At 33.4% G+C, this 12,623-nt stretch overlaps 1 long non-coding RNA gene across 4 annotated transcripts; it reads left to right on the top strand.

Annotated features, from left to right (window-relative positions):
- Positions 1 to 6,347: 6,347 nt before the first annotated feature.
- LOC143238321 (uncharacterized) lies at positions 6,348 to 12,305 on the top strand. 4 transcript variants are annotated; one of them, XR_013020519.1, is made up of 5 exons: positions 6,348 to 6,525; positions 7,596 to 8,125; positions 8,908 to 8,951; positions 10,110 to 10,287; positions 10,647 to 12,305. It is a non-coding gene; the product is annotated as an uncharacterized LOC143238321 (long non-coding RNA). The 4 variants fall into 4 exon arrangements; XR_013020520.1 differs by having other exon boundaries at positions 7,562 to 8,125; XR_013020517.1 differs by lacking the exon at positions 7,596 to 8,125.
- Positions 12,306 to 12,623: the final 318 nt, after the last annotated feature.

Raw genomic sequence — 12,623 nt, 5'->3', positions numbered from 1 at the left:
ACATATGATAAACTGATAGTAAATGCATGTTACTAAGTAACAGCACATTCTTTAAAACTGGATTATCAACAATATTACAGACTTGGTTAGTGAGGTTAACTTAAATAGATGTATTGTGAATAAAGCGACTTTAATGCAGGTTATGTGCCTGTAATGTTTACTTTAGCAACTTAAAGCTACAATAAATGATTTTTCAGGAATCTCTCATAAGCTCTGTTCTTAGGATTAAGGTAAGCTTAGCTGATACAAACGTACTCCGTGTTTGAACTGTTATTGTTGGAAGCCACTGAATGTACTGTAACTTTCAGCAAGTGTAATGTTATTCATTTTTCAATTCATTGTTTGTCCATTGTGATATACTGAATCAATTGTAGGCTTTAAGCTTTTCGTGTTTAATTGGAAGTTCTTGTCCTATTGTCATATTTCTTAGAAAAGAAACCCACTGTTTACTACAGCAGCATGCCTCAACAGATGTGCCTCGTTAGGAAAGCCCTTAATTTTTTGTCAATGTTTGTAAGTTTATATAAACTGTTGCAAGGCCTACTGTATTATGTACATGTGCATGAAAGGAAATAAAACACGTGTCTTAAGTTTGTGTTTTTACTTAGTATGATGAAACAGTTAAAGCAGTGGTGCACAACTTATGGCCTGCTAATTGATTTAATGTGGAGCTTAAACACTTTAATGGTATAAATTTAAAAAATGTCCTACTTTGAAAAATTATTTCCAACTGAACTATACTTTTATTTGGTCTTATTTTTTTCATAAAATGTGTTAAAATAGACCCTAGTGTTAGAAATCACAATTAATTCTGTAGCATTTGGTTTATTTCATTTATAGCTTCTTTTTCAATTAAGAATTTTTTTTAGTTATATTGTTGGTAACATTCTAAAGGCTATTTTTTCACTTATAGGCCTAACTCATAAATAAAAGTACAAATTTCGAAAATGCATTCAATTTTGCTAAGTCTGGTCTTCCTCCAAAGGAAAGTTGTGCACCATTGAAGTGGAGCGTGAAATAACTAAAATGTTCCACTTCAATCACGTATAAATATGACACACTGGAAAAATCGATATAATACTTCAGTAATATTATCTTGTACGTAATAAAGTTCCAGCGCTACTTGACATTGGAATAATATTAGGTTGCAATCACACATTAGTACTGAAAACAAACACTTAAAGTGTTGTGTATGTAATACTGAAACATAATTGCATCACCATGTGTGCTGCTCTAAAGATTTATATTTTCTCATAATGTTTAAGGTGATATTACGAGCATTTATTTGGTTTGTTTTAAGTGAAGTTCAACTATATGTTTAGTAATTATAATACCGCAGCATGTTATTTCACACAAATGTTTTAGGTCTAAAATATGTATTCTAGAGCTGTTCCTAGTAAGAAATTTGTTTTTTTATGTCTTTAACTATGCAAGTATGTTTGGTATAAAAATAAATCTACCATGCGTAATAGCAACATTGGTATTCAGTGGCGTATTTAGGTAGGAACTTAACCCCAGGGCCCATTGATAATTTTATTGTATGTAAAATTACATGGCATGTAGGATCCACAAAAATTATTAGCCTCTGGGCCCACACAACCTTAAATCTGCCATTGTTTGTATTAGAAACATTATCAACAAGAAAGAAATCCAAAGTTTACAAAACGCATTTTAAGACAACAAGAATTGTATTGCAAATCGTTTCAATCAAACTCGGAATGTAGGCTACAAATTCATAACTATGATAAAGGTGAATGTAGACCATTTAGCTCATTAATGGATAATCAATAAAGCATCAAAATTATACTGAAGATAGTTTTTCCAAAAAATTATTATTTGCAAAACAGAGAAGAGGAGATTGGTTGAAAACATACATCAATGGGGGATCGTAATGTTGCTGTTTGAAACAATATAAAAGGCGTTGTTTTATTATTCTAAGTTCTCGTACTAAGTGTTATCTTCATGTAAATGCTTGAAATAAAACTTTTTGGAACTAGTAATACCAAATTAAGTAGGAAGGTGAAAGACTACTGTAGAGTATTTTTTTCTCTGTAAATCTATTATTTGTAATTACAAGTTGTTTTTTATTACTATTATTAAAAACTGACTGATGGTGAATGGATCATATAATCTAAAGTTGTTTCAACATAAACAATGATGATCGGCCATCAATCAGGTGAACAAAAAAATGAGCAAACTGAGCCATAAAAACAAGTTGATGGTTAGGCTCGATGGTTGCAGTGCATGATTTGTACATAACAAGAACTGAAGGAACGTGTGGAAGATATATATAGACGCATTTTTAAGAATAACTTGGAACGATGGACAAATACTTTGAATAGTCAGAAGCATGAATGAGGTGATAAAAGATCAAACATGCCAATCGATGAATGATTTTATAATACTGTATAGTGACTAGAACGAGATCCCGTATAAACTGACTTAAGAACGAAAAAATAGTCTTGGACGTAAGTACATGTCTACCGAAAGAAGATAATGTTGATTGATTGATAAATATTTATTAATCATTAATATTTTCTAACACTTAAAAAACTTGAAAGTTATGTAACATCTGATTTGGAAATGTAAATACTATTATAAATTCTCGTCATACCAAACTTGCTCGACCTTTCAGCCGTGGAGGCGTTATAATGTTACAGTTAATCTCACTATTCGTTGGTAAAAGAGTAGCTCAAGAGTTGGCGGTGGGTGGTGGTGACTAGTTGCCTTCCCTCTAGTCTTACACTGCTTAGTTATGTACGACACAAGATAGCCCTTGTGTAGCTATACGCGAAATTCAAAAACAAACCAACAAACAAATACTATTAGATGTATGATACGGTAATATAATCAAAATTCGTGAAAAAAACGTATTTGTGTATGAGATAAACTGGACCTGAAACTGCTTGTTTACGTATAATCATTTAGTTTACGTTAACTGCTACTCGATTCGCTACGTCTAATTCACAAGCTGCGTAATGTATCGTTATGTGTAACATAACCAGTCATAAGCGCGCCCCACACCCTGGTGGTGTGAAGTTTTTGTTCAGTTTGAGGTCTATTTATTTCTATTTTGATTGTGGCGTATACAAAAGTCCAATTTGTCTCAATCGTTGAAGATTTTTTGTGTTTTTTTAACTTCCCTTTATCTTGAATAGCTCAAGAACAAAAATTATAGCGAAGGATATGACTGACAATGAAATAAAACACATAAGTGCTGTAAAAATATTTTTAATGGCGAAACTGTATGCGTGTGAAAAAATAATTACATTTCACTCTAATTTTCAACCTTTATCTTTCTTATTTTATTTTATTTGCATATTTTTTGATGAATCTTATGGTTTAAAAAAAATTCATTTCGGAAATGACGTCAAAGACTGCCGTGACTGGGCTTTGCGCACAACACTCTTATTGACGTTTTGTAAAACCCCGGCAACAGTACGGATTGTCTGGATATTCAGTTGACGCGGGCGTTGTCCTTGATTTTGCTGAAATAAACCTACTACAGGCTCAAGGTCAATACTGCTAATTTGGCAGCAAGGAACATGACAAACAAATGCAGTGCTTATATCAATTAATTTTTCCAAGTTGAAATAAATAGTAATGCATTTAAAATAATAAACTGCACTATATCAATCATCTAATACAATAAAATTTCAAACACTCGGTACTGAAAGTTTTAAAATATTGAGTAAATTTTTATTCCTGCGTTCAACAATCGTAAGTTTTGGCCGGGCTGCAATAATACGTCACGTGCACTCCCTATCAAGAATAAGTCAGCTCTAGCAGACAGGGTGGTGCATAGCGTGTGTAATGCAAGCACGTGCAAATATGTATAAGTATTATTACAGTGAGTACAAAAGCAGAACATTTCTTTTAGATACCAGCCACAACGAATGTAGAAATCTAGAAATAATCATTGATATACAGAAGTGTTGTAATGATGTTTGATAAACATTTCAAATTGATCTGTGTGCATAAACAACCTGTAATGAGTAATATGTAATCGCTAACTTTTACGAACATGCTACGATATTTAAAAAATCCTTGTTATTAGGAGCAATTCATCCATCTTACTATTTGTGTGTAAAGGGTACTTCGAAGCACTTGGATGCCTGCTACTGAAATACAAAAACAACCTTTTATGCATGGCACTTGTTAAGTAATGAAATTACTCGACAGTCATAAACGGTAGTATATAATTGCATTTTACGCTGCATAATAATGATTAACTTTGTCATTTTTTGTGTAAATTTGATTAAAATTTGAGGATCTTTTGTTTGTTAGTTTTGAAATTTCGCACAAAGCTACTCGAGTGCTAGCCGTCTCTAATTTAGCAGCGTAAGACAGCTAGTCATTACCACCCACCGCCGACTCTTGGGCTACTCTTTTACGAACGAATACTGGGATTGATCGTAACATTATAACGCCGACACGGCTGAAAGGGCGAGCATGTTTGGCGCGACGGGGATGCGAACCCTCGACCCTCAGATTACGAGTCGCACGCCTTAACACACTTGGTCATGCCGGGCCATTTGAGGATCTATGATAATTGCTAACGAGTAGGGCAGTTTTGTTTGTTTGTTATTGCTTTTTTTGCTCCTCTATCCTCACTAGCGCCATCTGTGCCTGTTATTGTTGTGATAAAAATGTTATGAATATAACTGTAAATGCACAACCAAGTTTACATTTATAAAATAATTTTTTAAAACGTTAGTTTAACCATTTCGGTTTCGATAGGTGTGCGTCCTCATTTAGGTGTTGAATTTATGAATTAACCTTCAATAAGAGTTTTTTAATGTGCAAAATGTGCAGACAGCGTTAGTCTAAACATAAATTAATTCTGTTATTTATAACGTGAGAACTGTTAATTAACATCAGATGTAACCAGCCTTTATGGTATGTAATTTATGGACTAATTTTATTCGAATCCTAATCGTTATGATGTAGAAACAGTTTTTTAAGGTTTGAGAGTTGTAAATTAAAATCGGATAAATACAGGTTAACCTTCTTTGGATGCAGTTTGTGGACTAGTCAGATGAATCACAAACTTTAAGTTATGAAAGTTGCAAATTAACATTTAATAGATGTATCCTAACGTTCTAGGTGAGCTAAACTTAAACATGTTCCAACACTGTTAACCTTTGATATATATCTGTTTTAACCCTACAGATGACCAGAGTTAACTGTTAATTTATGCATATGAACCACAAAATGTTCAAACTATGGATTAATGACCCAAATAAGTTTGGACTTCTTTTTTTTAAATTCAGATCTGTATTTGCGTTTACTAATACCATTTCTAAACAACCCACCGCCTCCACTATAAACATAGGGTCGAATTATGAAAGGAGAAAATAAATGGGTGCAATTTCCCTGTGATCTCCTGACTAAGAAAAATAAAACAATAATAATCAAAATTTTTTTTTATTTCGCGCAAAGCTACAGGAAGACTATCTGCGCTAGCCGTCCCCAATTTAGCATTGTAAGACCAGAGGGAAGGCAGGTAGTCATCATCACCCACCGTCAACTCTTGGGCTACTCTTTTACCAACGAATAATGGGATTAACCGTCGCATTATAACGCCTCAAAGGCTAAAAGGGCGAGCATGTTTGGTGCTACGGGGATCCGAAACCGCGACCCTCGGATTACGAGTCGAACGACTTAACTCATCTGAACCATGCTGAGCCATCAAAAAGTATCTCGTTGAAAAATGTACGTTCCCAACTGTGTCTTCATGACAACAGTAATTTTAGTCGTTTCATACAAACGTGTTATTTTTCATTAACATGTTCTTAAAGCTAGTTCTTTCGAAAATATTTGATAGGCCATTTAACGAAAAAAATGTGTTGTTATTACTCTACATCTGCTAGAAAATATTAGAATTGATATTTTGTATGAATCTACCCATTGCTTGTATGTATATATTGTTCAAACGATAATTAATAAATTGTATTAAACTGTATTCGAATCATTTACAAAATTCAGTTTTGAGGATTCCCTCACGGATTTACCCCTACTCATCCATCTTTGGTCCGACCCTGACTTCACAACCGCACACTTGTGAATGTAACCCTTCTAATATTTTATTGCTCTCAATGTCTAAATTTAGACATACTCGCAACCATTTGGGTGATTAAACTGTAGAGTAGTTAAGATAGTATATTTTAAACTATTTTATGTATATTATATGGGTATCAGATAAGAAATTATCTTTTCTTTGAGTAACAGCTACAAAATTGAATACGTTACGTTAAGACGATTTTGAATATTCAAATCAGTTAGTCATGTGACATGACAACCACAGCCAATATAAAATCGCGGTAAAAATGAAGCGCCTTAGAATTGTATTTTGGTATTATTTATTATGGTGTAAATAGTGTATATCACTGAAAATTGGTCATTCGTGGGAACTTTGCGTAAAACATATTTGCATCGAAAATAATTTTCATATAAACTCATCTAGTAAAAATTGTACAATTAGTGTGTTCAACACAAAATATGAGTAACTTTTTCTTCATTGAGGTATGTACTCAAACGGAAACTTAATGATAACTTTTCAAATTTATCATTTGATTAAATTCTCCCAAATATTACACTGTACTACCTACCACCGTTGATTTTATATTACATAATTAACACAGTTAGCATCGAATTTTAAGTAACTTTCTTTATCCATACCTTGCATACTCCAACGCTAGTCCAAGAATTTATTACATTATTGAAGTTTAAAACTGTATATTTTATATTCGACGTTCTTCGAATTCCATGCCAACGTTTCCTGAATTATGCCTTTCTTTTTAAGAAATCGTTAGCTATGATTTATTTCATTTATAAGCTACTTAACTTCTCTCTCGGTATGATCGACTGAGAGAGGTAGAACCAGATTTGATACACTAGACGTGCATTCACATAGACTGTATTATTGTTTTGAGGATATCTAACTAGAATTTACCATATGCTAAAAAAGATTGTTTGTTTTTAATTTCGCGCAAAGCTACACGATGGCTATATGCACTAGCCGTCCCTAATTTAGGAGTGTAAGACTAGAGGGAAGGCAACTAGTCATCACGTAAGAGGTAAGGTGGTATATGTTTCTGCAACTTACAGTATTAACTTTAAGTAATTAATAAAATATGTTAATATATCTTGGAAGTGGGTTTCTTGTCATCAACAATGACGTATGTTAGTTATTCATAGTATTAGTTAGACTAATATACAACATTATTTTTTAAACAGTAATAACTACGTCTGCTGGATCTGAGAGGTATGGTGTATTAATTTATACATGTGACAGTTCTGCTTCTGTGTCTGGGAATTTAGCTAATCAATTCCAGTCTTGTCAAGTGTTTTTAAATTAAAAATGCCGCACGAATAGCTAGAGTACCCACCTCGTGACCTAAGCTGGTATGGACATAGGAGCTTTTTGTACTTTTGCTGTTACTTATAATTTAATAATGTTTTTTTATTCATTGTAATTATTATTGTAGAATTTTAAAAGGGTTGTCCGATATAAGCTATTATATAATCATAATAGTATGTTCAGATTGGGAACTTGCAGTTTCCAAGACAGGAATATTCCTTGTCCTTTGTAGCATTGGTAAGCAAAGAAGTATGTGGATAATCTTGTGATATCAGGGCTATTCAGCAAGAGACCTGCAACAAGTCGTACTATAACTATAGTGAGAGGATTATGGTATCCTGTAACGGTTTATAATCTACAAACACAACACGGTGGTAAAAGACAACCTACCTGCCTCAGGCAACAGAAAATAAGGTAATTAAGACCGATATGTATTTGAAAACGACCGTCGCATACATCATATAGTCTGAGAATTGAACGGGTGTTCATATTATACTCTACGAATACATATTGATCAAGTTGCCAAACGCAGCAGCTGTAGATCTCTATGCAATCAGACTGTTGAAACGGGCGCTCAGAAACCGTTGTCCTCTCACACTAGATGGATTACGGACAGCTAACAGAAAGGGATAGTGTGATTTGAATGTGACAATCTCACAACAGAGTCTTTTGTAATAGGCACTACTCTGCAGGGCTATTATCAAATACACTGTCGTCAGATGGAGTATAACCGGTCATGGCGACATGAACTGGAACGATGTGGTAAGGGCCTAAAATAATTATATAACCACTTAACTTTATGTACTTCAATTACGAAAACCAAGGGTTAATATTGGATGTATCGTAAATGTTTTATAATAGTTTTTTGGTTTTTTACTTTATTCTGATGTTAATGTGTTTATGAACAACTACTAATGTACATAAATGTTTGATTACCTAACGTGATTTGAGCTATTGGTTCACTGCCAAAATATGTATGTTCATATAAACTACTAATTTTATAATAATTTTTAAGGTAAGCATAAGTGTAACATTTTCCCATTTCGGTGATTCTGTACGATTTCGTCACGAAGGGAGTTTATACTAGCTCATGAAACATTTTGAAGGAATTCGCTTATTTTATTAAGTGTGTGTGTGTGTGTGTACCTTTTTGTGTAATACACCACCCACCCCTTCTTTCTTGGATGTGCCAGTGAGAATATATTCGTATTTTATCGAATTATCAGAAAATGTTATTTGATTTATGTCTCGGTATAATTATAATTACAACTTTATTGTATTTCAGTATTCCACGAAATAACAAAGTTTAAAACGCGCACAATAAATACCTTTTACCGATTGCTATGGGAACGGTAATTCTACGTAGATAATATCCCGAAAGTAAAAATTTTTGTAGTCTACTTTTATGAATGTTATCTAAGAAGCTCGGAAAAAAAATTATAACAAACTCAAAATTAAAAATAATTGTTTAAAAATTACTTCAACTCAACTGAGTTGAAAATATATTTCAAATTTTGTACTTTTTTCTTCTTTCTCTCTCTCAGAACACTGAAGTTATAACTATGAAAAGAATCAGATATAACCGCAGGTAAATAGAGAAAGACATGGTGTGTTTATTGATTTAAAGTTAATAAGGAATGGTTATAACTTTTAGTAATGCTAGGTTGACGGTAGACGCACAACATTGACAGTATAATTGTATACAAAGTTCTGGAAATGAAATTGGATATAATGAATTAGGTGGTAAAAAGTACATAAAATGTTAATTCCTGTTTAACTAAGAGTTATTATGCTTCGCCCCTCGTTCCTGTACCTTCATATAAATTAATTCGTGAATTACTGGGAAGTGTTTTTTTTTTTAGTAACTGTCGCAAGTCTATAGCCACAACACGTATTATTTTTTTTAATATATTGAGCACTCTTAAGAGGTATAGGTGTAAGAATGCCTTCAAGTAGCTCAGCGGTAAACTTGAAGGCTTATGCCGCAAAAAATCGGGTTTTGATACCTGTGGTGGGCAAAGCACAAATAGCCCATTGTGTAGCTTTGTGCTTAACAAAAACAAACTATGTAAATAATGCGACGTGCACGTGCTTGGAGGAGAAAAATATTTCACGACGAAATGTTGACGTGTAACGAACACTCGAATTCCTAGAGTTATTCATGTATTAAAATATAAGAAACGCATCCCAGTTACAATTCTAAACTAACATAGAAAGCTGTCATTTACTACTGTTTTAAATTCCTGTTTCTAGCGTTCCTAAGAAGAATTATAAGAATTTGAATAAAAGCAGAATATGTAAATCATACTAATGCATCATTCAAGTGCAGATATGGCCTTTCGTTTAATATCAGGGCTCAAAAAGCCGACCATGTTACAGCAGAGATAGCATTGGACTAGGTGTTGTGTGTGTCTGATATAAATAAATAAAATCATCAATTTTCAGGAACAACAACTGAAAAAGACTGAGCGACTGTAATTATTACCATTTCAAGTCTTTTACAGATCAGGATTTTAGAATTAGGATTAGTGGCACAACTCTGTTTATCTAAATTTTAACACCGATTATTCATTTTAAATTCTTTATTCTGTTTGAATTAACTTTACTATCTTTCACATGAACGGGTCAACTAGAAAACTACTATTCGTGAAAAACATTTTTATGGCGTTAAATACGTTAAGAAACTGAATTATATTTAAAGGAAAAATATTTGTTGGGCCACTTATAATAAATCTGTTTGTTTCAGAGCAAAGTTGCATTGGGCTCTCTATTCTATCCACCGCGGGAAATCTCGGATTTTTTGTGTTGCAAGTTCATTGACTTACCACTGCCCCATCGAGGGAGGAACAACTGTGTGATTTAAAGACTTTGGAAGTTTGATTATGGATTTATTTCTCCTAGTATATTCTGTATGCAGCTTCAAGGTGAATATGTTTCCAGTGGTATACTGTATGCCGTGGATAAAATGTCTTTTATTTCATGAACCACTAGTAGATTTAAGATATTGCTACTGGTAATTTAGAACTTCTAATTAAAAGTAAACTAACAATATTGGTCAGATTACAAAAAAAAAAAGGAAAACTTAAAAGTAATGTATACATTTAACGGGATTAATAATCTACAACTAACTGGGTAGAAATACTAAATGTTTTATAGAACTAAATCCTATAGATAATAAATTGAATCCTCACATGAGTACCATCTCTGTTACATTTTCAGTGTATTTAATTAGTTTATGGTTTTCGTTGGGGTTTTACGTGACCTACATATCTATATTTATTAGATAGCATACAGACTGGAGATCAGAAGATCTATGGTTCGACTCCGCAATATGCTATGGACGAGTTAGGAGTGAGTGACAGTTAGTCCTCCTATTAAGGAGTGTAGACGGCGTATATAGTTGACTGGTTTCCCTCTCTCGGCGAGCGATTTTAAATAAGATGGTTATATTTCACTGAAACTGGGAATCTTTGCTATTTAGTGCAAATGTTCCATAAGGTGTAGCTCAGCTTCAAAATGCTAAATAATTCTTGCTAGCATGTTGTGGTGTTACTCTTTGTATGAAATTTCACAAAAATTCCTGCATTAGAGGCGTAAACAAATGTTGACGATTTATGCACGATTTTTTCATTCGGTAATTAGCGCTACATTAGGATAGGTAGATGGTTAGCGTATTTATTAAAATATTTAAATTAATGGCTTTAATGTCGTTTGATAGTGGGTTTTGTTGATAAGCAAAATATTAATTTTTTCATATTTCGGGAGGAAAGTTTAAATGCTTAAAAAATTGGTAAAGATAGATAATTTGCTTTGTTCGAAAGTTAATAATACTACGTCGGTCTATATAATATTGGCTTTCGCTATAGTTGTTCCTGGTTAAAGTATTGTTTAAGATAAAACTGTGTTTTTAACTATAGCGAAAAAAACTTCGTAATTTTTCAATGATCTTTTTGGTAACCAAGACTACTGCAGTGAAAGCTTCTTGTGGAGTTTGGGCGATTTGATCAAGTACATTTATTATAAAGTTTGTAGAAAGACAGGAAGAACATGAAATGTGATTTGAAATCAATGATTAAATGCTGTCTCGCTTACACCTAACATCTACAACGTACTCAACCCATATAGGTCTACCGTTATAAAATTTAAAGTTTTGAGTATCTTGTACTATTGATTGGATTCATTTTGTGTCGTCGCAACTTTTAACGCTAAGACTGGAAGAATGTACTCAGAAATATATATATACTCGACTTCTTTTAATAACATAACCCTAGTGTAATCCACATAGAAAGCTGCCTGGTTAGCTTCAGATCTCTGGTAGAGAGACACGGTTCAGAAAATTTTCGTGGCCACTTTTAACACTAAGGTCGGAATAATCTACCCAAATAACTCTTGTCTTAGGACTAAGGTGGGATAAAGTGTGCGTGTGTGTATACACGCACGCACACATAAATACTGCTTGACCACTTTTAGGAATAAAGTGAAGAATCCATTCAAGCAATTTGTTTTTCCTAACCAGTTTTAAGGCCATAACTTGAATTATCCACCACTCGGAGTGCTCTTAACCACATTTAGCCGGGTTCGAATCCCCGTTACACCAAACATGCTCGCCCTTTCAGCCATGGGGGCGTTATAAGTGACGGTCAATCCTATTATTCATTGGTAAAAGAGTAGCCCAAGAGTTAGTGGTGAGTGGTGAGTTGCCTTCCCTCTAGTGTGTTGACTCAAATAGAAATAAACAATTAGTAAGTAGCATTTTGAATCAAAAGAGTTTGAAAGTTGCGCATCTAGTTTTGTTTTTAATAGTTCTTGCATTAAACATTATATTTGTAAATGACATAAATAAAATTGATAATTTCGGTTCACTCGCTTAATCTGCTTCACATTATCGAAGTCGCTCTTCATGAAAACGTCTGTCGTATCTAAATAAACTATCTAAGCCTTACCATGACTACATGTGTACTTGAATTCAAAAATATGATGATAACACTTGAATTTAAAAATTGGTCCCGTAGAAATTCACTCCAGTCGCAGAGCGACATGTCTGCGGACTTGTACCGCTAGAAACCAGATTTCGATACTTGTTGTGGGTGGAGCACAAATAGCCCCTTTGTGTAGCTTTGGGCTTAACTAGAAATAAACCCGTAGAAACCGTTCAGTTTGTAAGAACTTTGAACAAGTCTTCACGCAATTTTAATTCTTTACTCGGAAACTTGAGCGCCCTTTTTCTAAACATTTTTTTTGTTCTTAGAATCAATATATA

The sequence above is a fragment of the Tachypleus tridentatus genome, chromosome 13 (assembly GCF_004210375.1).
Source record: "Tachypleus tridentatus isolate NWPU-2018 chromosome 13, ASM421037v1, whole genome shotgun sequence".
Classification (NCBI taxonomy): Eukaryota; Metazoa; Arthropoda; class Merostomata; order Xiphosura; family Limulidae; genus Tachypleus; species Tachypleus tridentatus.
Note: the sequence above shows the minus strand (reverse complement) of the source record. Positions and strands in the feature narration are given on the sequence as shown.